This window comes from Hyperolius riggenbachi, chromosome 5 (assembly GCF_040937935.1).
Source record: "Hyperolius riggenbachi isolate aHypRig1 chromosome 5, aHypRig1.pri, whole genome shotgun sequence".
Taxonomy (NCBI): domain Eukaryota; kingdom Metazoa; phylum Chordata; class Amphibia; order Anura; family Hyperoliidae; genus Hyperolius; species Hyperolius riggenbachi.
In genome coordinates this window covers 401215988-401243613 of record NC_090650.1, presented here as the reverse complement: position 1 = coordinate 401243613, position 27626 = coordinate 401215988, and the positions used below count along the sequence as shown (strand labels likewise).

Here is a 27626-nt window from a genome sequence, read left to right as displayed (position 1 = left end):
AGCTTCCAAGGACAACAATGGTTAATTTGCATATTTCAGCAGTGATGCATTGTGGGTGACTTTTCAGAGCTAACTCCAACCTGAATTATTGCAAATACTTTCTGTTTTAAGAAAGCAAACTTTTTTCCTTAGCATTTTAGTAAGGGGTCTTTTTGGACCATTTTAGCCCCTTACACACTCCACCCAACTTATGATTATGGCGAGCCACTGCTTTCATGTTACTTACCTACAAGCTTCACAACCATTATTTGGCCCCTCCTGCAAATTGTTGTAACCACACCCACTTTTTTTGCAGCGTCATGCTGTACACAATGGACAATTTTTGCATCATTTGTGCCCAGTGACGCCCCTAATCTTCTAATATCCTAGCAACCCCCCACAGTTTCAGTTGTCTTTTTGAATCAAGGTTACTGAAGCTTTATCAATCATGTGCTTCATAACCACATGACTGACAGATTTCATAAAGGCAGACAAAGTGCATTGTTCAGAAACAATGCTGGAAGTGGCCTCTATGTACTTCTCTGAAAGAGGGAAGATCATTGAAGGTTTCCTGTTGAACTTCTGACAGATTTCTCCTCCAGCACAGGGGAAATAACGCCTGTACAGTAATCTGAACTGCTGCTGATGACATTGCGTAAAGGATAATTACAGAGTTCAACACAATGTGTTGCTTATAACTTTTCATTCTGGTCTGTGCCACTGCAAAATGGGTCATTGGATAAGATAACTGAATGAGCATTAATATTTTTATTTTATACTAGTTGACCTAAGGCAGGCATGGGCAAACTTGGCCCTTCAGCTGTTGAGGAACTACATGTCCCACAATGCATTGCAGGAGTCTGACAGCAACAGTCATGACTCATGAAGGCAAATGCATTGTGGGATTTGTAGTTCCTTAACAGCTGGAGGGCCAAGTTTGCACATGCCTGACCTAAGCCCATTTAAAAATCTAGGTCTCTGTCACACCACTGCATGTCAGTGTTCACATGCGCACAGCCCCCCGCCGCGCGCACACAACCGTCCGCTCGCGCAGACGCCCTTGTCCGGCTCACTGGCCCCATCCTCCTGTCCCAACGGCTGTCTGTGGTGCACATGTGCAGTAGCGCAAACGCATGGACACAGGGACAGGATGACGCAGGGACACTTAGGTTTTATTACGAAGGATAGTATTATGATCTTCCTTGGTGCAGCATAGCCCCAGACGAAACCATGCATAATTATTATTATTATTAATAATTTATAAAATGTCAACATATTCTCTTCTCTGTAGAAAGTAAGAAACAAACATGGGGTAAAAAATAATACAGACAATGGTATACACCAATATACTAATGCAAAGTTGGCAATAAATACAGAATCAGTAAAAAATACAGAATCAGTAAAGACAGTGCCAAAATTAGTATGAATAAATGTGTAACAAACTCCAAGACATAAAAAGTGAGAGTGCCCTGTCCTTGCAGCAACGGGGGAAAGAGGCACCCTGGTATGATAAAAGTGTCTAAAAACAGCTTAAAAACAATAAACAATATGAGGGAGCTTACCTCAATGACGAAATCTCTGTAAACAATACAAAAGATTTTTATTTAGCACAGGCAACTAGAGTTGAGCTGAAATTTTCGTAATTTCGCATTACTATAATTACGCATGCGAAATTTGCGATTACGATGCGAAATTAGCGTAGCGAAATTGCCATTAAAATCGTAATTGAAAATACCGTAAGCGTAATTTTCAACGCGAAATTTCGCGTTTCGTTCATGCCGTAATTTCGCATTAAACGCTACCGTAATTTCGCGTTAAACCGTAACGCTCCGTATAATATAAAAAAGCCGCCGACTTTAAGGGTTAATAGCAAAGCCCCCTTAAATGCTAAGAGCCTCAAATTTGGAGAATATATTAAGGAGATCAGGAGGAATAAGAGGAAAAAATTTTTTTTCAAAAAGACCTTATAGTTTTTGAGAAAATCGATGTTAAAGTTTCAAAGGAAAAATGTAAACATTTAAAAACCCGCCGACTTTAACGGTTAATAGCAAAGCCTGCTTAAAGTTTAGGAACACCAAATTCCCAGGGTATATTAAGGGGATCAGTGGGAATAAGAGGAAAAAAATTTTTTTCAAAAAGACCTTATAGTTTTTGAGAAAATCGATTTTTAAGTTTCAAGGGCGAAAATGTCTTTTAAATGCGGAAAATGTCAGTTTTTTTTGCACAGGTAACAATAGTGTATTATTTTCATAGATTCCCCCAAGTGGGAAGAGTTTTACTTACTTCGTTCTGAGTGTGGGAAATATAAAAAAAAAACGACGTGGGGTCCCCCCTCCCAGACCTCTTTAACCCCTTGTCCCCCATGCAGGCTGGGATAGCCAGAATGCGGAGCACCGGCCGCGTGGGGCTCCGCACCCTGACTATACCAGCCCGCATGGTCCATGGATTGGGGGGTCTCGGAAGGGGAGGGGCAGCCAAGCTTTCCCCTCCCCCTCCGAGCCCTTGTCCAATCCAAGGACAAGGGGCTCTTCTCCACCTCCGATGGGCGGTGGAGGTGGAGGCCGCGATTTCCTGGGTGGGGGGTTCATGGTGGAATCTGGGAGTCCCCTTTAAAAAGGGGTCCCCCAGATGCCCACCCCCCTCCCAGGAGAAATGAGTATAGAGGTACTTGTAGTACCCCTTACCCATTTCCTTTAAGAGTTAAAAGTAAATAAACACACAAACACATAGAAAAAGTATTTTAATTGAACAAAAAACATAACCACGAAAAAAGTCCTTTAATATTCTTAATTAACCATTAATACTTACCTGTCCCTTTAAATAAATGATCCCACGCAATATCCTCGGAAATGTTCTATCAGTTACAATGTAACAAAGTTATTATGTAACAACTTTGTTACATTGTAACTACGCCGCACCCGACGCCACTCGCCGCTCAGCCGCCGCATACGCGTCCGTGCAGGACGCTAAGTCCCCGCAGCTCCCGCTGTCCACCCCGCCCACATCTGTCACCCACATGTCACCCACATGTGGGTGACATGTGGGTGACATGTGGGAGAGGCGGGGAGGGCAGCGGAGCCGGCGGGGACTTAGCGTCCTGCACGGACCCGACAGAGCTCTGAGCTATATAGCTCAGAGCTCTGAGAAGCATCTTTGTATTTGGGCTCCAAGGAGCCCCATTGGTCCTTAGCAGACCAATGGGGTTCCTTCAAATCAGAAGGAACCCCATTGGTCTGCTAAGGACCAATGGGGCTCCTTGGAGCCCAAATACAAAGATGCTTTCGAGAGCTCTGAGCTATAGCTCAGAGCTCTGTCGGGTCCTGCAGCGCAGACGCGGCGGCAGCGGCGGCGGTGAGTGACGTCGGGTGCGGCGTAGTTACAATGTAACAAAGTTGTTATATTGTAATAACTTTGTTACATTGTAACTGATAGAACATTTCCGAGGATATTGCGTGGGATCATTTATTTAAAGGGACAGGTAAGTATTAATGGTTAATTAAGAATATTAAAGGACTTTTTTCGTGGTTATGTTTTTTGTTCAATTAAAATACTTTTTCTATGTGTTTGTGTGTTTATTTACTTTTAACTCTTAAAGGAAATGGGTAAGGGGTACTACAAGTACCTCTATACTCATTTCTCCTGGGAGGGGGGTGGGCATCTGGGGGACCCCTTTTTAAAGGGGACTCCCAGATTCCACCATGAACCCCCCACCCAGGAAATCGCGGCCTCCACCTCCACCGCCCATCGGAGGTGGAGAAGAGCCCCTTGTCCTTGGATTGGACAAGGGCTCGGAGGGGGAGGGGAAAGCTTGGCTGCCCCTCCCCTTCCGAGACCCCCCAATCCATGGACCATGCGGGCTGGTATAGTCAGGGTGCGGAGCCCCACGCGGCCGGTGCTCCGCATTCTGGCTATCCCAGCCTGCATGGGGGACAAGGGGTTAAAGAGGTCTGGGAGGGGGGACCCCACGTCGTTTTTTTTTTATATTTCCCACACTCAGAACGAAGTAAGTAAAACTTCCCACTTGGGGGAATCTATGAAAATAATACACTATTGTTACCTGTGCAAAAAAAACTGACATTTTCCGCATTTAAAAGACATTTTCGCCCTTGAAACTTAAAAATCGATTTTCTCAAAAACTATAAGGTCTTTTTGAAAAAAAAATTTTTCCTCTTATTCCCACTGATCCCCTTAATATACCCTGGGAATTTGGTGTTCCTAAACTTTAAGCAGGCTTTGCTATTAACCGTTAAAGTCGGCGGGTTTTTAAATGTTTACATTTTTCCTTTGAAACTTTAACATCGATTTTCTCAAAAACTATAAGGTCTTTTTGAAAAAAAAAATTTTCCTCTTATTCCTCCTGATCTCCTTAATATATTCTCCAAATTTGAGGCTCTTAGCATTTAAGGGGGCTTTGCTATTAACCCTTAAAGTCGGCGGCTTTTTTATACTATACGGAGCGTTACGGTTTAACGCGAAATTACGGTAGCGTTTAATGCGAAATTACGGCATGATACGACTGTAATGCGAAAATTACGCGAAAATTACGCTTACGCGAAATTTCGCGAAATCGTTCTTCATTACGATTATGTACTTACGGCCATAATCGTAATTACACTAATTACGCGAAATTTCGCAAAATCGTAATTAGGTCATTACGCTCATCTCTGCAGGCAACGCGTTTCGCGGGGTCTTAGCCCACTTCCTCAGGCCAGTAACAGTGCCAAATGATAAGAATCAATCCAGCATAGGGAGCCTGTGATAAATAAAAATATTTTGTATTGTTTACAGAGATTTTGTCATTGAGGTTGAGTCAACAGATGTATGGCCACCTTAATTCCCCAAGACTTACCCACCCCCCACCATACACACTCACGTACAAACACACACATATTTATATCTAAAGAGGGACTGGATTGTCCGTTCAAAAGAGTGACAATTGGGAGATATGATGGTGAGAGAGCAGACAATTTTTTCCCATGGACCCTCCAGGCAAGCCTCTGCTCTGCATCATGCTGTGTATATTTACTAGCTTTCCCGCCCTCTTATTGCTAATTGGCCTTTTATTTCCCTCAGCCAGCCTAGTGGTTCACATTGTCTTATACAAAAACCTGAATGCAGCAGGCCCTGCACCAGCCCTAAATCATTAAATGAGAGGCAGCCTCGGGGGAAATCTCCCCCCTTCCCCCCTGGCCAGTCCTCCCCTGCCTGCAGGTTCTATCACTCGATCTCATCGGATAGGGATAGTTTCCATTAAATGTTCATTTGATGGAATTTCAGTGGGTTTTGACCAAAAATCGTTTGAAAGTATTGATTGAACAGGTTGAAAAATCTAGATCAATTGGGGGCAGGGCAGGGCACTGGTAGATAGATAAGCCATAAAGTTACATTGCATTGAACAGTGCAATGCTTCCGTTCAATCCATTTTCAATAGACTCCCTGCTGGAATCTATTCAAAATCAATGTGTTATGGGTGGTAAGAATGAATTCCTTCTGAATTGATTCCTTTCGGGAAGTGAATTGATGGTTTTGGAACATTAGGTGGAAATCTATAAGTGTATGGCCAACGTTACAAGACTTGGATCAATTAGCCTTATAAGGAGTGGACCTAACTTCTTGCATAGGACACAAGAAATACATAGAGAAATGCACCCTGTATGTATTTAGAGAGTTTAGCCTTTAGAATTCCTCCTCATCTGTGACTAATCAGAAATTGTAATTTGATCTCTCAGCTGCGTCAGCTGCCATGGCAGAGCAGCTAATTGATAAACACAGAATGTTCACAGTTTGTCAGCTTCCATTAATTCAGGAAGTAGATTTCTATGAAATCAGGAAGTAGACACAGTGCATATTTATTGCAGGATTTGTATCCGTTGTAACAAAGAAATGTTTTTCTTTAAAGGTTAGTATGTTGTTGCTTAACTTTTAGGCCTGGTTCACATTAGTGTTCCCTGTCCGGATCTGCCTGATCGGATCCGGACCGTATACTGTACAAACGGAACGTACGTTCCGCATAGCAATGCAAAGTCTATGCGGACGTTCAGATGCGTACGTTCCGTACAGAACGGAGCCGGACACTTTTCCAACATGCGCTATTTTTTGGGTCTGGATCATCCGGCCCACGCACCCGGACCGGAGCCTGACTGCACCATCCGGAAATAGAAACCTATGGGGAACGGAAAGCACAGAACACACTGGCTACAAACACCTGATGTTCTAGCCTACTTCATATGCGTATTCTAGCGGCCATTTCGGATGGGGAAACATGGGCAGCAGTGGAGCAGCAGTGACTAACGTGCTGGAGCTGTTTGGCAGTATGTCGAAGGTAGAGGTGAGGCCTAAACAGCAGAGGACTTGATTCTACAGGTGCACCTTCTGCTGACCCCAACAATTTTATTAGTAATTTCGCTGTTTTTACCACACGGATCCGGATGGCAGCCTGATACATTCCTGATGCAAACGGACCGGTTCCAGATCGGATCCGGATCGGAACCGTACGGTTCCGATCCAGATCAGGTCCGTTTGCATGCCAAAACGCAAGTGTAAGAGGAGAGGAAGTTCTGAGATCAGGTCTGCTTAAGGGCCCTTTTCCACTACGGCGTTTGCGATGGCTGAATCGCAAAACCGCAAACCGCTAGTGATTTTACAAATCGCTACAGTTTGCTTTTAACATAGGAATCGCGGTAGGTCATTTCCACTACCGCGATTCGTTTTTGACCTGATCGTGATCGCGCGGCGGAGCGATTATTGCCGCGATTTTGCTATGCAGTGCATAGCATAGCAAAATCGCGGCCGCAAACGTCGGGAAATCGCCGGTCATTTTTTACATTTTGCGATTCAGCAATCGCTAGCGTTCAGCGCGAACGCTAGCGACTGCTAGTGGAAAAGGGGCCTTACAGGAGAAAAAAAATACTTCTGGATTCCAGATGGCAATCAGATTAAATCTCTGGATCAACACTGCAGGGAACTACCTAGCTATTATAGCCTGGGCTGGCCTTCCATGCAAGGAAAGCATCCAAGCCCCCTTTAAAAGCAGATATAGAATTTGCCATAACTACGACGCTCCAGCGTTTAACCACTCTTACTGTAAGAACCCCTTTCTAAAGAGATGGCAAAATCGTTTCTTTCCTCCATACGCAGATCATGTCCTCTTTGCTTACTATGAAAAAAGTGAATAAGAATAATGGGCGGAACTTTCCTATATTCGTTTCAATAAATATCTGCATTTTCTCTGTAATTGTAGATAGAGGCTGTGGGACTTGGTGACATTATAGTGACACAGGAATGTGGTTATGCATTGTATCAATAATGACTGGCCCGCCCTGTTATACTTGGCTGAAGAGACAATGGTGACTACCAGCATATCCCGCATAGGATGTGTTGTGTAAGAGAGAGTTGTGCAGGTTGCAGCGTTCTGTATGTTTTTCGGTAAAGGGGCAGATTGCAGCAACAAACTCATTTGTTGCCATAGGTTCCTACTAATATAATTCCTGCATAAGAGGATGGGTTACAGATAATTCCTTACTCATCATTCAAAGAACTTTACTTAAAGAGACACTGAAGTGAAAAAAAAATATGATGTAATGAATTGTATGTGTAGTATGGTTAATTACTAGAACATTAGTAGAAAAGAAAATATTCTCATATTTTTATTTTCAGTTATATAGTTTTTTTTTATAACATTGCATCATTCTCTAATATTTGCAGTTTACACACTACTCAGCATTCTAAATGATTTTACAGAGCAGGCCAGTGAACTATTGACCTGCCCTCTGCAGAGAAAAAACAATACAGTGCCAGACACTTGCGATAATAAGCTTCAGAATACGTGGAGCTCAATGGCTCTTTTCCATACATAACAACTGGAGTTTCTTAACTCTTCCTGTACTGGAAACAATATTAGACTTATGTCTAAAAAAGTAGCAAAAACTAAGGGAAAAAGTACTGACAAAATTATTTTGAATATTTTCTCGCTTGCTAGTAGCATAAAATGCATTTTATTGACGAGAAGTGAAGCCTAGTGGAAAACATAGGAGAAAAAGTGAATTGCATATGGACCCTGGTGTCCCAGAGTTCAGTGGTAGCGGAAGGCTGTATAACTACATAGCCTAAGCCAAATATCACTGGGAGGGTGAGGTGACATACCAATATACAACAATATGTAGATATAGGAAGTGGTTCTGATGCTGAAACCAGGATACATAAAATAAAATTGGTAGCAAGCAGAGGGAAGGTCGGCGGATAGGCGGCCCCCACCGCTCCCACCTCACCCCACAGCCATCTGAGTATTGGATAGGATCTTTTCTTTGCATGGATGTTTTACCAAAGCATGTTGCGTGAAGCCAATAAGAAATAAAGCTTTTTTATGCTGACCATTATGCATGTGCCGACCTTCCCTCTGCTTGCTACTGTATTGAACTTGCTAACTTCCTAGGTCAGAGCACGCATTCAGCAATATACCCGATACTAACCTCCCAGCATCCATTATAATCAAATTGAATGCATATGAGCTGAGATCTGCAGTGCCGGTTCTTTTCTTCTATCTGTATACATTATAAAATAAAATTGGGTATCCTGAAAAATGTATGTAATCCATTGATTCCTTGGCACAGATCTGCAACTGTCATTAAATAACCACTTGAGGACCACAGTGGTAAACCCCCCTAAAGACCAAGCACATGTTTAATAAAATGGCCACTGCAGCTTTAAGGCCAAGCTGCAGGGCCGCACAACACAGCACACGAGTGATCCCCCCCCCCTTAATTTTCCCCCCACCAATAGAGCTCTCTGTTGGTGGCGGGGTCTGATCGCCCCCCCCCCCAGTTGGTTTTTTATTTTTAAATAAATATTTATTTAAGTGTCTTTGTTTGTATTTTTACTCTGTCTTTTTTTTTTAACAAATCCCTCCCTCCCCCCCCCCCCCCCCCCCCAGCCGGCCAATCCTGGCGATCGGCTGTCATAGGCTTCTGCGTATGAGAGCCGATCGCTCTCTTGTCCCCCAGAGGGACAGCCGTGTCACACAGTTGGAACTGTGTCTCATGCTCCCTGTCACCTCCTTTCAACCAAAAAGATGGCTTCCCTCATGAAATCACAAACATTTGCCTCTTCTTTTAAAACAGGGTGGGTAAGAGATTATATTGCCTATTTTAATTAACATAACTAATGTAACTTAATGATGTATGTTTGTTTAGGCTGAAGTTCCTCTTTAAGGAGTTTCAAAATCTTCATTCAACCTTGTGTTATAATCGAGCCTTTTTAAGAGGAACTTTACCAAAAGAAAGTAGAAAGTAGTATATTCTTTTTAGTCAACTATAATGATTTAACCACTTCGTTGTATCTGGATGGATATATCCTGTGCAGCTCCTGCTGCCTAAGGCGCATGATCGCGCGCGCTCCCACTGCCTGCCGTTAGCCCCCCGATCAGTAAATGGGAATATAGTTCCCATTCACCGATCTAAGTCCCCCGCAGAAAAACCGACAGTCTCTTATCAGAGACCACCGATTTTCTGTAAAAAAAAAAGTTCCCTGTCCTCTTTCTAGTTCCTGGAAGCGTGATCGTACGCTTCCAGGACTTTTTGGACTGTGGCCATCTTGTGACCAAATAGCAAACTGCACCCACATACATTTTTTTATTAAATAATTACATTACTTTACATTTAAAATTAGCTGTTTACCTCCCACACCAAAAATTACCCAAACACATTTTTTAATAAAAAAAAATGAACTTTTTAAATATGTAAGTCAAGATAGCATATTATTATATTTTTTTTAAATTATAAGCTTGTAAATAGTGATGGACGCAAATTGAAAAAATGCACCTTCTATTTCTAAACAAAGTATCGGCGCCATGAATTGTGATAGGGACATAATTTAAACGGTGTAATAGCCGGGACAAATGGGCACATAAAATACATGGGTTTTAATTACAGTAGCATGTATTCATTTCAAACTATAATGGACAAAATCTGAGAAATAATGAATATTTTCTATTTCTTTCTTAATCTTCCTGTTAAAACGGATTTAGAAAAAATAATTCTTAGCAAAATGTACCACCCAAAGAAATCCTAATTAGTGGCGGAAAAAACAAGATATAGATCAATTAATAGTGATAATTGAAAATATGCAAATTGTCAACACTAACTTCAAATAGGAACGCATGATAGCCAACCTTCATAGCTCTATGGAAAGATTTTGGAAAAAAATGGGAGCTATGGGGTAATAACTATGTTCAGCGATCAGTTATGTTCAGGTTAATAGATAGCCCAGACTGAGTAACAATTGTCAGTGGGATTATGAAAAATTCTGAACGGGATCAGCCTGCAGATAGCGGAGTAAGGGTGGGGCCATATCACATCATAGTATAGTGTCACAACAATACAGTGATAGACTAGGATGCACTGTATTGTTCTGTGTAGTTCTGCTTTCAGTTGTTTGGAATTTTGTACTGACTTTTTTCTTTTAAAGGACACCTGAGGACATGTGACATGATGAGATAGGCATGTATATGTACAGTGCCAAGCACACAAATAACTAGGCTGTGTTCCATTTTTTTCTTTCTCTGCCTGAAAGAGTTAAATATCAGGTATGCAAGTGACATTTTCTATCCAGGTCAGGACCGGGTCAGACTGGTTCAGACTATAGCATAACCCTCACTAATAAGAAATTTCAGCCATAAAACACTATCCTGTCAGTAAATGGCTTCCTAGAGCAGGAAAGAGATCAAAAGGGTCAATAATTCATAGATTTGGGCTCTTGCATACTTCAATGAAGGTGTCATTGAGCAGAGAAAATGAAAGAGTAAAAACTTAAAAACTAGATTTAAATCTAAAATAAAACTGTGGGATATCTGAAAAGCAGTCATTTTTAGGAGAAGGAGGTTAGATACAATTGTTTTTCTCATCAGTTTATTTTCACTTCGGATGTCCTTTAACCTCCTTGCCGGTTATCCCGAGCTCAGCTCGGGGTAACCTGCGCAGGAGGATTGCTAAGGCCCCACTGGGCCGATTTTCAAATTTTTTTTCCTGCACGCAGCTAGCACTTTGCTAGCTGCGTGCAGTTTCCGATCGCTGTCGATTCGCCGCTACCCGCCACGCCGCCCCCCCCTCCAGACCCCTTGGCCAATCAGTGCCAGGCAGTGCTGAGGGGTGGATCGGGATTCCCTCTGATGTCCCGACGTCCATGATGTCGGTGACGTCATCCCGCCCGGTCACCATGGCGACCGGGGAAGCCCAGCAGGAAATCCCGTTCTGAATGGGATTTCCTGCTTACTCTGATCGCCGAAGGCGATCGGAGTGGATAGGGGGATGCCGCTTGTCAGCGGCTATCATGTAGCGAGCCCTGGGCTCGCTACATGATTTTAAAAAATAAAAAATAAAAAAAAAGTGCTGCGCTGCCCCCTTGCCGCCAGAATTGGAACGGCAAGGGGGTTAAGCATTATTAAGACTCCTCACAGGACCACGTTGACTAAACACTGAGAGTACTTGAAGAAACTCTGTAACAAAATGTTCAGTCTTATTTCATCTATCCTATAAGTTCCTATACCTGTTCTAATGTGCTCTGGATTACTGCAGCCTTTTCTAGTTGCACTATCTAATCTTCTTTTCTTTGTCAAGCTGAAGCTGTGTCGAGCCAGAGAGGAATGCACTGCCTCTGCTGTGATAGGAAGAAGTTATCCATGCCCCCTCCACGCCCCCTGCAGGTTCTGTGTGTATGCTTTGTTTATCCCTCACAGACAGGTCTCTGCTCTCAATTTCAGCTTGTCTGAGGGGGGAGGGAGCTGCTCATGCTGAGAAACTTTCACAGAACCTGCAGGGGGCGTGGAGGGGGCCTGACTGGAGTGCAGATAATTCACTATGTAATAAAAACTTGTAGTATACTGTAACGTTATATATATATATATATATATATATATATATATATATATATATATATATATATATACAGTGGGTTGCAAAAGTATTCGGCCCCCTTGAAGTTTTCCAAATTTTGTCATATTACTGCCACAAACATGAATCAATTTTATTGGAATTCCACATGAAAGACCAACACAAAGTGGTGTACACATGAGAAGCGGAACGAAAATCATACATGATTCCAAACATTTTTTACAAATAAATAACTGCAAAAGGGGTGTGTGCATAATTATTCGGCCCCCTTTGATCTGAGTGCAGTCAGTTGCCTATAGATATTGCCTGATGAGTGCTAATGACTAAATAGAGTGCACCTGTGTGTAATCTAATGTCAGTACAAATACAGCTGCTCTGTGAGGGCCTCAGAGGTTGTCTAAGAGAATATTGGGAGCAACAACACCGTGAAGTCCAAAGAACACACAAGACAGGTCAGGGATCAAGTTATTGAGAAATTTAAAGCAGGCGTAGGCTACAAAAAGATTTCCAAAGCCTTGAACATCCCACGGAGCACTGTTCAAGCGATCATTCAGAAATGGAAGGAGAATGGCACAACTGTAAACCTACCAAGAAAAGGCCATCCACCTAAACTCACAGGCCAAACAAGGAGAGCGCTGATCAGAAATGCAGTCAAGAGGCCCATGGTGACTCTGGATGAGCTGCAGAGATCTACAGCTCAGGTGGGAGACTCTGTCCATAGGACAACTATTAGTCATGCACTGTACAAAGTTGGCCTTTATGGAAGAGGCAAGAAGAAAGGCATTGTTAACAGAAAGCATAAGAAGTCCCGTTTGCAGTTTGCCACAAGCCATGTGGGGGACACAGCAACCATGTGGAAGAAGGTGCTCTGGTCAGATGAGACCAAAATGGAACTTTTTGGCCAAAATGCAAAACGCTATGTGTGGCAGAAAAATAACACTGCACATCACTCTGAACACACCATCCCCACTGTCAAATATGGTGGTGGCAGCATCATGCTCGGGGGGTGCTTCGGGGACAGGGAAGCTGGTCAGAGTTGATGGGAAGATGGATGGAGCCAAATACAGGGCAAACTTGGAAGAAAACCTCTTGGAGACTGCAAAAGACTTGAGACTGGGGCGGAGGTTCACCTTCCAGCAGGACAATGACCCTATGACAATGGAATGGTTTAAAACAAAACATATCTATGTGTTAGAATGGCCCAGTCAAAGTCCAGATCTAAATCCAATCGAGAATCTGTGGCAAGATCTGAAAATTGCTGTTCACAAACGCTGTCCATCTAATCTGACTGAGCTGGAGCTGTTTTGCAAAGAAGAATGGGCAAGGATTTCAGTCTCTAGATGTGCAAATCTGGTAGAGACATACCCTAAAAGACTGGTAGCTTTAATTGCAGCAAAAGGTGGTTCTACAAAGTATTGACTCAGGGGGACGAATAATTACGCACACCCCACTTTGCAGTTATTTATTTGTAAAAAATGTTTGGAATGATGTACGGTTTTCATTCCACTTCTCACATGTACACCACTTTGTATTGGTCTTTCATGTGGAATTCCAATAAAATTGATTCATGTTTGTGGCAGTAATGTGACAAAATGTGGAAAACTTCAAGGGAGCCGAATACTTTTGCAACCCACTGTATATATATATATACTAGATACTGGCGAGTTTCAGGCCAGGATCACAGCGGGGAGCGGCGGAAACGGCAAAGAGGGATCCAGGAGATCACAGTGACTCGATTAGTATGTTTTTTATTGTACAAATCGGACAGTACAGATTCTCTTTAAAAATAATTTTCAAAATACAATGTTATCCCAGCTTGTTTAACATGTCTTCTGCTAATAAAAATGTTTTGAAAACAATTTCCCAAAATGCATTGAGGTTCACACAGACATGGACATGACATCACGCTGTGGGAGGGATCTCACCACAATATCAGCCATAGAGATGCTCTATTAAAGAAAAGGTAAATATTTGTTGTGGGAAAGGGGGTATCAGCTTCCTCTTTAACTCTTCTGCAAGATGTGACATTCTTATCTTTACAACATCATAAATACTTTAGCTTAGTACAGCTACTTTTCACTCTTTTCTGTCTTTGCTTTTTATAACCAGAAGTGCTGGCATGTCATAGTTTGTGTAGTAAGCTGTCACCACATCAGTCTAAATACAGCAGGAATCTCATCTAGCGCTGTTATATTTTCAGTAAATACTGTCTTACGTCTGTATTACCTCTCTGGCCTTTTTTCAGTGTTACAAGTAATCACAGTTACCTGCACAACATGCAGGGCCGGATTTGTACTTTTTACCGCCCAAGGCCAACTATACCGTCTATATGGTTGTTATCTCTGTGTGCCCCAATGAGAATTCTACTTACTTTCCATCATTGGATGTCACAGACAATAACTATTTTAGTAATATGCATATAGATTATAAGCTATGTTTTTCTTAAAGAGATTCTGTAATGAAAAAGTTCCCCTGGGGGGTACTCACCTCAGTAGGGGGAAACCTCTGGACCGTATCGAGGATTACCCTGTCCTCCTGTGTCCCACGGTGGACTCGCTGCAGTCCACGGAATGTACAGCCGACAATTTGTCAGGCTGTGCAATATTTACCTTTTCTGGCTCCAGCGGAGGCGCTGTTTTGCTCTTCCCACGGAGATAGGTGAAAATAGCCGATCTCCATCGGGTCCACTCTACTGCGCAGGCGCAAGTCTCCTGCGCCTGCGCAGTAGAGCGGCCCAACAGCGATCGGAGAGCCGATACTGCGCCTGGGCTGGAGCCGGGAAGGTAAATATTTACATCGCCGCTGTTCGGGGAGCTTTATCGCCGCCACAGTGGGACGCAGGAGGACGGGGAAAGCCTCGATAGGATCCGGAGGCTTCCCCCACCCGAGGTGAGTACCCCCAGGGGAACTTTTTTCGTTACAGATTTTCTTTAAGAACTTTTATGTTATGTTTGCCATCTCTTTAATGATGGACCCATTGTGACAGCATGAGAGTTAGGCTGATGTGTACCTGCAGGATAGAGCTTACAGGTCTTGCAGGGATGACACAAGTACAGGACAGATAGTTAAAAGGTTAAAGCTGTCCTTGTAGACAGCTTTAACTGTCCTTGTAGATAGGGATGGCTGCATAGAACAGCTTTACTGGCTCTCACTGAGCCGCCCCTAAATTTCTGGTGCCCTAGGCCATGGCCTATATGGCCATGCCAGAAATCTGGCCCTGACAACATGTGGATTATTTAAAGCAAGCCTGAACTAAAACTGATGAGATAAACCATTTTATCTATCCTCTTACTCTGAAAAAATGACTTTTAGAGAATCACCAAGTTTTATTTTCTGATTAAAAGCTAAAAAAGGTGAGTTTAAAGTTTTATTGTCTTAGCTGAATGACAGTCTTTCAGTGTGCAAGACTTACAAACTATGGAACTATTGACCTTCATTTTAATCCATTTCACTTCCATACACAGAGAAGCTGATGCAGGAAGGAGTTTTGAAGGCTACAGTATTAGGCCACGGTATTAATGATAGGTTAACATGATGCGTTTTTTTTTGGTCGATCTTCTGTTCGATCGATTTTCGATTCGTTTTTCCACTCGATTTCCCATTCGATTCTATTTTCTTATCAATTTGTATTCATTTCTATGAGAAATTGAGCCGTAAAACGATCGAAAGTAATATCGGACATGACGGAAATGATCTATTGAATGCAAAAATGTATAGTGCGTACCTAGCATAAGAAAGGAACTATAACTTGCATGCCTGAACATTTCAGTGAGAAAAAGAGAAAAAAAATGAACAAAGCTCAGTTATCGGCTGGAATGGCACTTTACAAACATGTTTATCTTATCATGTCTTGTGTCAGTTCAGGTACCATTTAAAGAGGAACTCCAGTGAAAATAATGTAATAAAAAAAGTGCTTCATTTTTACAATAATTACGTATAAATGATTTAGTCAGTGTTTGTTTGCCCATTGTAAAATCGTTTAAATCCCTGATTCGCATTCTGACATTTATCACATGGTGACATTTTTACTGGCAGATGATGTAGCTCCTGCATACTTTTTTGGCAGTTGGAAACAGCTGTAAACAGCTATTTCCCACAATGCAACAAGGTTCACAGACAGGAAACTGCCAGAAGTACCTCGGTACTCAGAGCTTCTTGTGGGAGGGGTTTCACCACGATATCAGTCATACAGCGCCCCCTGATGGTCTGTTTGTGAAAATGAATAGATTTCTCATGTAAAAGGGGGTATCAGCTACTGATTGGGATAAAGTTCAATTCTTGGTCGGAGTTTCTCTTTAAACTCTTTCCTCTTATTTTTGTCTACACACAGACATAAGACAGAATAGCAAAAGAACATAGTGGGGAAGTTTGCTTCCAGAACCTGAACACCCAGAGAAGGTGATTTGTAATATTTCAGACTGTAGAACACTACAATGTCCCTGTGTACAGCTGGCCACTAATAATACAATCTTTTCATTCAATCTTACCATTTCTATGTAATATAAGGTAACTTGCCTAAATTAGCCATTCAATATATTCACTCAGTTTACCCTTATACTACATAAATTTGGTCAAATTGGATTAAAAAGATTGTATTGTTAGTGCCCACCTTAACATTGATACATTTTGTAATGTCTCACTATCTATTACAGCTTTGCAATAATATGTTAGTGATTTATATATAAAGTTTAAGAATAATAATAACCCAAATCAGATGGGTCAGCCTGTCATCATTCTCGGTTATTTGTAGCCATCCTGCAGCTGTGTTGGGGAGAAAGAGCAATATCAAGGCCTGGAGAACTCAAAACATTGGAGGGATGGAGGTTGAAAGAACCCACCCAAGAAATGCAAGTCTACCCCTATGAGGGGGAATGAAAACCAGGAAAGCATCACCAGGACCACTTATGGTGGCCAATAATGATTCAATCTTTTTCATCCAATCTTACCATTTCTATGTAATATAAGGGAACTGCCTAAATTATCCATTGAAATAAATTCACTCAATTTACCCTTATACTACATAGATTTAGTAAAATTGGATGAAAGAGATTGGATCATTAGTGATCACCACTAAAGGTGGCCACTAACGATCCAATTTCTAGCGAAAAATCGCAGATTGATTGTAAATGATCTCCGCTGATGGGCACAATCGATTGCGAACGATTATAAAAAATATTAGTCCGAATTTTCTTGTTGGTTGTGATAGATAGGAAGCAAAGATTGTTTCGTTGATGGTGTAGTGAAGGATTTCACTTCCGATCAGAATTTCTGAAAGCTGGAACGATTTTTCGCTAGAAATTGGACCGTTAGTGGCCACCTTTAGAGGGATGTACAGAATCATTGAAATTTGGTTTCAGATTTTGTTTTGGGTTTGGAGGCCAATCTCCATTCTTGGGTCCATCTGTCAGCTTTTGCACTAAAGTTTATGGTCTTCTAGAGTTAATTGTGAGGCCAGAAAGATGCTATAATCACCAAATTCTTTGTATATCAGGGTCTCTAGTGGGAACATTTGAGAAAATGGATTTTACAATTTTGGTGGGAAAATACATTTTTAAACCAGAACGGGATTCGATTAGACAAAACCTGAAGTCCGCTGGCCATTGGTGTTCGCGAACCGACCTGTGAATTCTGGTGTTAAGCTTGAATTTTGCATAATTGTAATTTTGCATTCAAATTCTCAATCCCAATGCAAAATCGTAATGCAAAATTTCTGGCAAACTTATGATACATTTTGTTAATAACAGTAATTACATTCTATAAATGCCAAATTTGATTCTCTGGGAACAAGTTAAAAAAAATTCGCAGAAACGTGAAATTTATGAATAAATAATGCAAAATCAATTCCATTTTGAAAAATCTTATTACATATAAACATGTTTCCAAAATTTTATTCAAAATTTGGCATAACCAAAATTAGCACATTACTATCATCACTAGTGAACGCCATCCCGGGCCTGGTTCACACATAAATGTGCACATTTCCAGTCCAGTCCATAATGATCATAATCAGCTAATTACTAAATTCTCACAGTGATGCCCATACGTAATTATGATTTGTAAATTCAATTGATTTAGTGTAATCATACGTAATTTTTGCATAATTTTGTGCTGACTTTAGTGGTGAACAAACAAAATGCTACATAATTTTTCAAAAGGACCTTTTGTAGTTTTTGAGACAATTTATTTTATAAATGCAAAGGGAAAATGTTTTTTTTTTTAGAGCAGAGTGGAGCTGAACTCAGAACTCCTCTTTGCTCTAAAAGATACAGAACAGCATGATAACCTTTAAACAAAAAAAAAAACATGTATTTGTTGCAGCTGATACAAATCCTAAAATAAATTTGGTCAGTTTCTACTTCCTGATTCATGGAAGCAGACAGATTGTTTACAGCCTGTGCTTTCAAATGGGCTTATCTGCCATTGGCAGTCATGTGACCCAGGGGAGGATCAAATTACAACTTGTGATTAGACACAAATGAGGGGGAATTAAACTAAACTCTCTAAATACATTCAGGGTGCATTTCTCTATGTGTTCCTTCTGTCCTGTGCAAGAGTTCAGGTCCACTTTAAACTCAGAAAAATGACAGTTTAAAAAACATTTTTGTTTGCTTTTTTAAAATCGATTTAAAAAAAAACTACAAGGTCTTTTTGAACATTTTTTGACTTGTACCCACTATTCTCCTTCACATGTGTAGCAATTTTAGTGGAGCACACATTGTGGCGGCGCCGCTCAGTTCGGTATGGGGAGAGCCGAATGACGGCTTTCCCCGCTGACGCTAAACTCACAGGCGGCGTTGATTACTAATCCCCCCTTGTCGCAACTCGGAGGGAGATGTAATTCAGGGTCTGGCAGCCGCCAGAGCACCGAATTACCGTTACGCGGGGCGCGCATCATATCATTGCTGCTATGACGGCGCCCAGCTTCAGTGCTCAGCTCTCAGAGCTGGGCGCCGAGATGAACTGATCCGATTTTGGTGACCATAGCATGTAAGGGGACTTTGCTATTAACCACTAAAGTCGGCACAAAATTACACAAAATTACGAAAGATTACAATTACAGATGAAATAAACTACAATTTTCCTTGAAATGTTGCATTACAATTTCGCATCGTAATTGCGAATTAGGAAGCCAAATTACATTGAAATTTGAGCTCACCACAAGTCCTGCCAGTATTGCCTCCGTTTTCTATCAGTTTTACCTGACTGGACCGGAAACGTACACCTAAAAAACTGATGCCAACTGTCAAAAACTGACAGGACAGGACTACTGGACACCTTTTTAATGTGTGAACCGAGCCTAATAGCCATATAACTGGCTTGAAAGAGACTGTATAATGTAAATCTCTTTCACTGGATACTGTAGCACAGTGTTCTATTAGCTGTAACTTGTGGAGGGATTATGTTTTGTTTATGACAACAGAAGACGCGGCAGGCAAGAGACAGGCAGCTGATATAAAGAAACAACCCTATAATTAACACTGACAGAATGCTGAGAGCAGAACAAGCGGATAAGCTGAACAAATGATAGATGCAGACAACAGAAGTGAGGCAGGTTTTAAAAACTGTTTACTGATACAGCAGATTGATGAAAGGCATTTTACAGTCACAGTAATAATATAGTGAACTTCGGTGCTTTCAAACACTTAACAGATTTTATTTTTACTGAATTAACAACTGAGATGGATTAAGATGTAATGAGGCCCTAGGCAAGGTAGTAGATTTGGTAAGTTGAAGTGTAGAGAGGTCAGGAAAGGTGACAGGTGGACCCCTTGACTAGAGATGAGCGTAATGACCTAATTACGATTTTGCGAAATTTCGCGTAATTAGTGTAATTACGATTATGGCCGTAAGTACATAATCGTAATGAAGAAGGATTTCGCGAAATTTCGCGTAAGCGTAATTTTCGCATTACAGTCGTATCATGCCGTAATTTCGCATTAAACGCTACCGTAATTTCGCGTTAAACCGTAACGCTCCGTATAGTATAAAAAAGCCGCCGACTTTAAGGGTTAATAGCAAAGCCCCCTTAAATGCTAAGAGCCTCAAATTTGGAGAATATATTAAGGAGATCAGGAGGATTAAGAGGAAAATTTTTTTTTTCAAAAAGACCTTATAGTTTTTGAGAAAATCGATGTTAAAGTTTCAAAGGAAAAATGTAAACATTTAAAAACCCGCCGACTTTAACGGTTAATAGCAAAGCCTGCTTAAAGTTTAGGAACACCAAATTCCCAGGGTATATTAAGGGGATCAGTGGGAATAAGAGAAAAATTTTTTTTTTCAAAAAGACCTTATAGTTTTTGAGAAAATCGATTTTTAAGTTTCAAGGGCGAAAATGTCTTTTAAATGCGGAAAATGTCAGTTTTTTTTGCACAGGTAACAATAGTGTATTATTTTCATAGATTCCCCCAAGTGGGAAGAGTTTTACTTACTTCGTTCTGAGTGTGGGAAATATAAAAAAAAAACGACGTGGGGTCCCCCCTCCCAGACCTCTTTAACCCCTTGTCCCCCATGCAGGCTGGGATAGCCAGAATGCGGAGCACCGGCCGCGTGGGGCTCCGCACCCTGACTATACCAGCCCGCATGGTCCATGGATTGGGGGGTCTCGGAAGGGGAGGGGCAGCCAAGCTTTCCCCTCCCTTTCCGAGCCCTTGTCCAATCCAAGGACAAGGGGCTCTTCTCCACCTCCGATGGGCGGTGGAGGTGGAGGCCGCGATTTCCTGGGTGGGGGGTTCATGGTGGAATCTGGGAGTCCCCTTTAAAAAGGGGTCCCCCAGATGCCCACCCCCCTCCCAGGAGAAATGAGTATAGAGGTACTTGTAGTACCCCTTACCCATTTCCTTTAAGAGTTAAAAGTAAATAAACACACAAACACATAGAAAAAGTATTTTAATTGAACAAAAAACATAACCACGAAAAAAGTCCTTTAATATTCTTAATTAACCATTAATACTTACCTGTCCCTTTAAATAAATGATCCCACGCAATATCCTCGGAAATGTTCTATCAGTTACAATGTAACAAAGTTATTACAATATAACAACTTTGTTACATTGTAACTACGCCGCACCCGACGTCACTCACCGCCGCCGCCGCGTCTGCGCTGCAGGACCCGACAGAGCTCTGAGCTATAGCTCAGAGCTCTCGAAAGCATCTTTGTATTTGGGCTCCAAGGAGCCCCATTGGTCCTTAGCAGACCAATGGGGTTCCTTCTGATTTGAAGGAACCCCATTGGTCTGCTAAGGACCAATGGGGCTCCTTGGAGCCCAAATACAAAGATGCTTCTCAGAGCTCTGAGCTATATAGCTCAGAGCTCTGTCGGGTCCGTGCAGGACGCTAAGTCCCCGCCGGCTCCGCTGCCCTCCCCGCCTCTCCCACATGTCACCCACATGTCACCCACATGTGGGTGACATGTGGGTGACAGATGTGGGCGGGGTGGACAGCGGGAGCTGCGGGGACTTAGCGTCCTGCACGGACTCGTATGCGGCGGCTGAGCGGCGAGTGGCGTCGGGTGCGGCGTAGTTACAATGTAACAAAGTTGTTACATAATAACTTTGTTACATTGTAACTGATAGAACATTTCCGAGGATATTGCGTGGGATCATTTATTTAAAGGGACAGGTAAGTATTAATGGTTAATTAAGAATATTAAAGGACTTTTTTCGTGGTTATGTTTTTTGTTCAATTAAAATACTTTTTCTATGTGTTTGTGTGTTTATTTACTTTTAACTCTTAAAGGAAATGGGTAAGGGGTACTACAAGTACCTCTATACTCATTTCTCCTGGGAGGGGGGTGGGCATCTGGGGGACCCTTTTTTAAAGGGGACTCCCAGATTCCACCATGAACCCCCCACCCAGGAAATCGCGGCCTCCACCTCCACCGCCCATCGGAGGTGGAGAAGAGCCCCTTGTCCTTGGATTGGACAAGGGCTCGGAGGGGGAGGGGAAAGCTTGGCTGCCCCTCCCCTTCCGAGACCCCCCAATCCATGGACCATGCGGGCTGGTATAGTCAGGGTGCGGAGCCCCACGCGGCCGGTGCTCCGCATTCTGGCTATCCCAGCCTGCATGGGGGACAAGGGGTTAAAGAGGTCTGGGAGGGGGGACCCCACGTCGTTTTTTTTTTATATTTCCCACACTCAGAACGAAGTAAGTAAAACTCTTCCCACTTGGGGGAATCTATGAAAATAATACACTATTGTTACCTGTGCAAAAAAACCTGACATTTTCCGCATTTAAAAGACATTTTCGCCCTTGAAACTTAAAAATCGATTTTCTCAAAAACTATAAGGTCTTTTTGAAAAAAATTTTTTTCCTCTTATTCCCACTGATCCCCTTAATATACCCTGGGAATTTGGTGTTCCTAAACTTTAAGCAGGCTTTGCTATTAACCGTTAAAGTCGGCGGGTTTTTAAATGTTTACATTTTTCCTTTGAAACTTTAACATCGATTTTCTCAAAAACTATAAGGTCTTTTTGAAAAAAATTGTTTTCCTCTTATTCCTCCTGATCTCCTTAATATATTCTCCAAATTTGAGGCTCTTAGCATTTAAGGGGGCTTTGCTATTAACCCTTAAAGTCGGCGGCTTTTTTATATTATACGGAGCGTTACGGTTTAACGCGAAATTACGGTAGCGTTTAATGCGAAATTACGGCATGAACGAAACGCGAAATTTCGCGTTGAAAATTACGCTTACGGTATTTTCAATTACGATTTTAATGGCAATTTCGCTACGCTAATTTCGCATCGTAATCGCAAATTTCGCATGCGTAATTATAGTAATGCGAAATTACGAAAATTTCAGCTCAACTCTACCCTTGACACCCACTAGGCCCCAGGCAACTGCCTAGGGTGCCTGGTGGATGATTCTGCTCTGATTTACAAGCATGCTCAAAGCAGCAAAACACGTCTCCCCCCCCGGCTTTCTGATGTCCATGTCCAGCACATGAGGGGTCTGATGCATGAAGTGCTGGTAAATTTTTACCCATGTTAATAGCATGACACGCACTGGTCCACCGGTGTCAATGCCTGGCATCCCTGCAACAAGCCCTTGTCTATAGGCATTTGAAACTGTTTAATCGACCTGTATTATTGTGCTAGTGTGGTGGTACCGAGAGATCTCTGGTTGTTAATACTATACTTGTAAATAGACACCCCTGACAAAGCCCCAATTTGGGGTAAAACATGTTGTATTTTTGTGTGTGGGGTCTTATTATTTGAGCACCTACTTTCTATTATTTTCAATATACAGCAGTTCCTTGTATTATCTCCAGTAGAGATGGCCCGAACGGTTCCCGGCGAACTTCGGTGGTCCGCATTGGCAGAAAACCGCAAACTTTTCCGGAAGTTCGGCTCGCCCCCATAGTGCATCATGAGGGACCCTCTACATCACAGTCAGCAGGCACATTGTAGTCAATCAGGCTACACTCCCTCCTGGAGCCCTCCCCTTATAAAAGGCAGGCAGCGTCAGGCTTTTCACTCGTGTGCCTGCATTAATTAGAGCAGGGAGAGCTGCTGTGCAGAGACCTATAGGGAAAGCTTAGTTAGGCTCTTGTAGGCTTCTTAGCTTGCTCCTTGCTGATTCTTATTGCTAAAAAAGCACCCCTCAACAGCTCTTTTGAGAGCTAATCTTGTTCTTGTGATCTATTTTTTTTGTGCGTGTGTGTGTGTGTGTCCCACTTGCATTATATTCAGCCCTGTCAGTCAGTCGCAGCTGGCCTTTGGCCCCTTGGTGGTATATTTACTGCTGTGCCAGGTGCACATTATAATACCCATCACTGCATATACCTTACCTATTACCTGTTGTTCACTTCAGTGCATGCAGTGTCACTGTGCCGGTCTGGTACCTGTCTGTGTGTGACAGGTGCACATTGTAATACCCACTGCATATACCTACCTGTTGTTCACTGTGCACCCACCCACCTATGTGAGCGCACACAGTGTCACTGTGCCTGTCCGGTACCTGTCTGTGTGTGACAGGTGCACATTGTAATACCCATCACTGCATATACCTACCTGTTGTTCACAGTGCACCCACCTACCTACGTGAGCACACGCAGTGTCACTGTCCCTGTCCGGTACCTATCTGTGTGTGACAGGTGCACATTGTAATACTCATCACTGCATATACCTACCACCTGTTGTTCACTTCAGTGAACCCACCTACCTACGTGAGCGCACCCAGTGTCACTGTACCTGCTCGGTACCTGTGTGTGTGTGACAGGTGCACATTGTAATACACATCACTGCATATACCTACTACCTGTTGTTCACTTTAGTGTACCCACCTACCTACATGAGCGCACGCAGTGTCACTGTGCCTGTCCAGTACCTGTCTGTGTGTGACAGGTGCACATTGTAATACCCATCACTGCATATACCTACTACCTGTTGTTCACTTTAGTGTACCCACCTACCTACATGAGCGCACGCAGTGTCACTGCGCCTGTCCGGTACCTGTCTGTGTGTGACAGGTGCACATTGTAATACTCATCACTGCATATACCTACCACCTGTTGTTCATTTCAGTGCACCCACCTACCTACGTGAGCGCACGCAGTGTCACTGTACCTGCTCGGTACCTGTGTGTGTGACAGGTGCACATTTATAATACCCATCACTGCATATACCTACCTGTTGTGTTCAGTGCACCCACCTACCTACGTGAGTGCACGCAGTGTGATATACCATTTCCGTGCATACCTGTTAACTGCACCTGTGTGACTGCACATTGTATTAATCAAGTCAGTGCATACCTTTCACTTCATCCCCCCAATATGGACAAGTCAAAAGGCAGAGGCAGACCACCTGGCAGGTCTGTTCGAGGTCGCGCTGTAGTGATTTAGTGCGTTGACTATTTAACACAGAACCCCTCCTCTTTCTCAGCTTCTGCACGGAAGCGTGACATACCTTCCTCCTCCTGCTCTGATTCTGGCACCCCACTTAACACTCAGTCAGCCGCTACCACCAAAGTGCCATCACCCCGGGGCTCAGCGGTGTGGAAATCTTTTTGTGTGTCTGCCTCATATGAGGGCAATGCCATTTATGCTGTACAACTCAGGCTCGTGAGACATGTCATTGATCGGGAGAGGACGGTATGGAAGCACAGAGCATGCCACTGCCAGGAAAAACAGAAGATATAATGGAAGGCTGGAACAGGCAAACAGTACACTACTCTGCTGTGTGTGTGTTTCTTTTGTAAGTGTCCCGTGGGTTATTGCTGCTCTCCGGCTCAAACTGACAATGTTTCAGTAAGAAACACTGTCACCGGTCTGCTCCTTAGACTAAAAGGCAGTGTGCTATATTTCATTTTCCAATGATTGACATTGGAGGCTCTTTAGGGCCACATAACATGGCAAGGAGGGCGGCATTTTGTTTGACACCTGTGCTGTAGATGATTACCTAGCAGAGCTGCTCAATAAACTGGTAATATTTCTGGTTTGTATACAAATCCAGTGCATGTTGCAATTAAGCCAAGTCAGTGAATTTGGGTGTAATTCACTGGCCAGGAATTTGGGTGCCACCAGATGTCTTTCCATCTTGTCTGCATTAGTTCACTTGTATCCTGTGCAGCTGTAGAGTGTAATAAATCTAGCTAAGCAACAGGGATGGACAGATGGGATTGAGTGGCTTCTGATAAGCCTGTCAGAGTCCTGGTTTTCTTACATGCTACACTGCCAGGAACAGCAGCAGCATAGCTAGTTTTCTCACGCTCTACAGCTGCACTAGATACAGGGAGGTAGGAGTGAACCACTGCTCCTGCAGCAAACATGAAGGGAGAACAAATCAGTGAGAGGGAAAAAAAAAAAAAAAGTTAGTGCCCTTTTCCACTGGCGAATCGCTAAACGCTAGCGAATCAGCATGTCCCTATTTTTTTTCAGAATTGCGATTTTGCTATGCAATGCACTGCATAGCAAAATCGCGGTAAAGAAACGCTCCAAGGCGCGATTGCGCTTCAGTAAAAATTAAATCGCGGTAGTGGAAAATACCTACCACGATTCCTGTTATTTAGCAGACCATAGCAATTTAAAAATCGCTAGAAGTTTGCGATTCAGCATCGCAAACACACCCAGTGGAAAAGGGCCACCTGATATTCCCTACAAGATAATGGGCTGATCGGCACCTACTTGGATTTTTGTACCAACTCCACAGCCCTGGTTGCTTACTATATTTTCTTTGTAATCAAATGCTTTTTGTAATTTTATCTGTACACCGGTAATGTGCATATCTTTATATGGACCCAGTATCTCGGTTCATGCGCATCGCAGATACCTTATACAGTCTTCCTCTGACCATTGTTGGTGGATCAGCAGTTCGGGTGGTGCACACCAAGTGGGTTTGGTCGCGTTTTCAGATCCGCTTGCGGATGTGGAAACGCTTGGGTAATGTATTTCAATGGGCTGGTGCACACCAGAGCGGTAGGCGTTTTGCAGAGACGCATACTCCCGGGCTGCAGCATTATTTGGATTACGGAGGCATTTCTGCCTCAATGTTAAGTATAGGAAAAACGCAAAACGTTTTGAAAAACGCCAGATCGGAACGGTTTTCCAGGCATTTTTGTTACAGAAACTGTTCAGTAACAGCTTTTAGTGTAACAATATTTAAATCTGCTACACAAAAAACTCCAAAAAACGCTACACAAAACCGCAAAACGCTTCATAATAAGAAAAAGAGCTTCAAAGAACGCTAGCATTTTGCAGATCTGCAAGCGGTTTTTGGTGTGCACCAGCCCTTAGCCTCTGGAGCCATACAGGGCAACCATTTACACAAGTCACATGGAGGGCAAGCCACACCCCACACCGTCAGTAACAAACGGGTATACACGATGTTAATACGACATTAAAAGTTATATTTTAGTCTCTATAGCAGAAGTCTGGGTACTTTTTGGGAATTGTCCTTCGGGCCGTGTGGTTCAGTAGTCTGTCAGCGCTGCGCAACACCCACAAATACCATCCCTAAGTTCTCCCCTTAAACGGTTATAAATACAGGTGAGACATGAAAAGCTAGAATATCTTGCAAAAGTCCATATATTTCAGCAATTCATCATAAAAGGTGAAAAACTTATAGATGAAATAGAAATTTAGAATCAGGATGATCTAAACTTCTTGCTTTTACTGACGGCAAACACGGTACAATACCATACTGCTACTTATGTATGAAATAGGAACCCTTTGCAGGTGATTTGGATTAATTAGCTCATTAGAGTCTGAGGGCTCTTTCACACTATAGCCTGTTTCCTGTGTTTTGACGCAGTCAAAATTTTGTGTTAACCAAGGTAAAATGAAAGTCCATAGACTTTCATTTTACCTTTCACACGCGACGCTGCGTTTCGGTCCGATGCACCCGGAAGCTTTTTATCATTGGGATCCGGCGGTTTCCCATCGGGTGAATTAATAGCTACTGCCACTGATTGCTTTGTACCGCTACATCCCGACGACACGCCGCAGGCTATTCAATGCGTGCAGGAGAACGGCTCCTTTACGCGTTGTCTAATGTGAAAGATTCCTGACACTTTGAGCCTAGAATATTGAACATTTTTACAATATTCTCATGGTTTGCGCTTTTGATTTTGGGGTTTTCATAAGCTGTGAGCCATAATCATCAACATTATAACAAAAGGCTTGAGATATCTCGCTTTGCATGTAATGAGTCCATTTCATATATTAGGTTCATCATTCTATGGACCACAGGACGATGCTCTAATTTCTTGAGTTTCACCTGTAGTATCTGGTAGTTTGACTTCCACCAAGGACCAAATAAAGAAAGCGCATG

At 42.6% G+C, this 27626-nt stretch overlaps 1 protein-coding gene across 1 annotated transcript in view; it reads right to left on the bottom strand.

The window, feature by feature from the left end:
• LOC137519138 (fibrocystin-L-like) overlaps window positions 1–19044 on the bottom strand; it is a 249410-nt gene extending 230366 nt beyond the window's left edge. The window contains exon 1 of the mRNA XM_068237922.1: window positions 19018–19044. The gene's annotated coding sequence lies outside the window, so the exon portion shown is untranslated. The remainder of the gene's footprint in view (window positions 1–19017) is intronic.
• Window positions 19045–27626: the final 8582 nt, after the last annotated feature.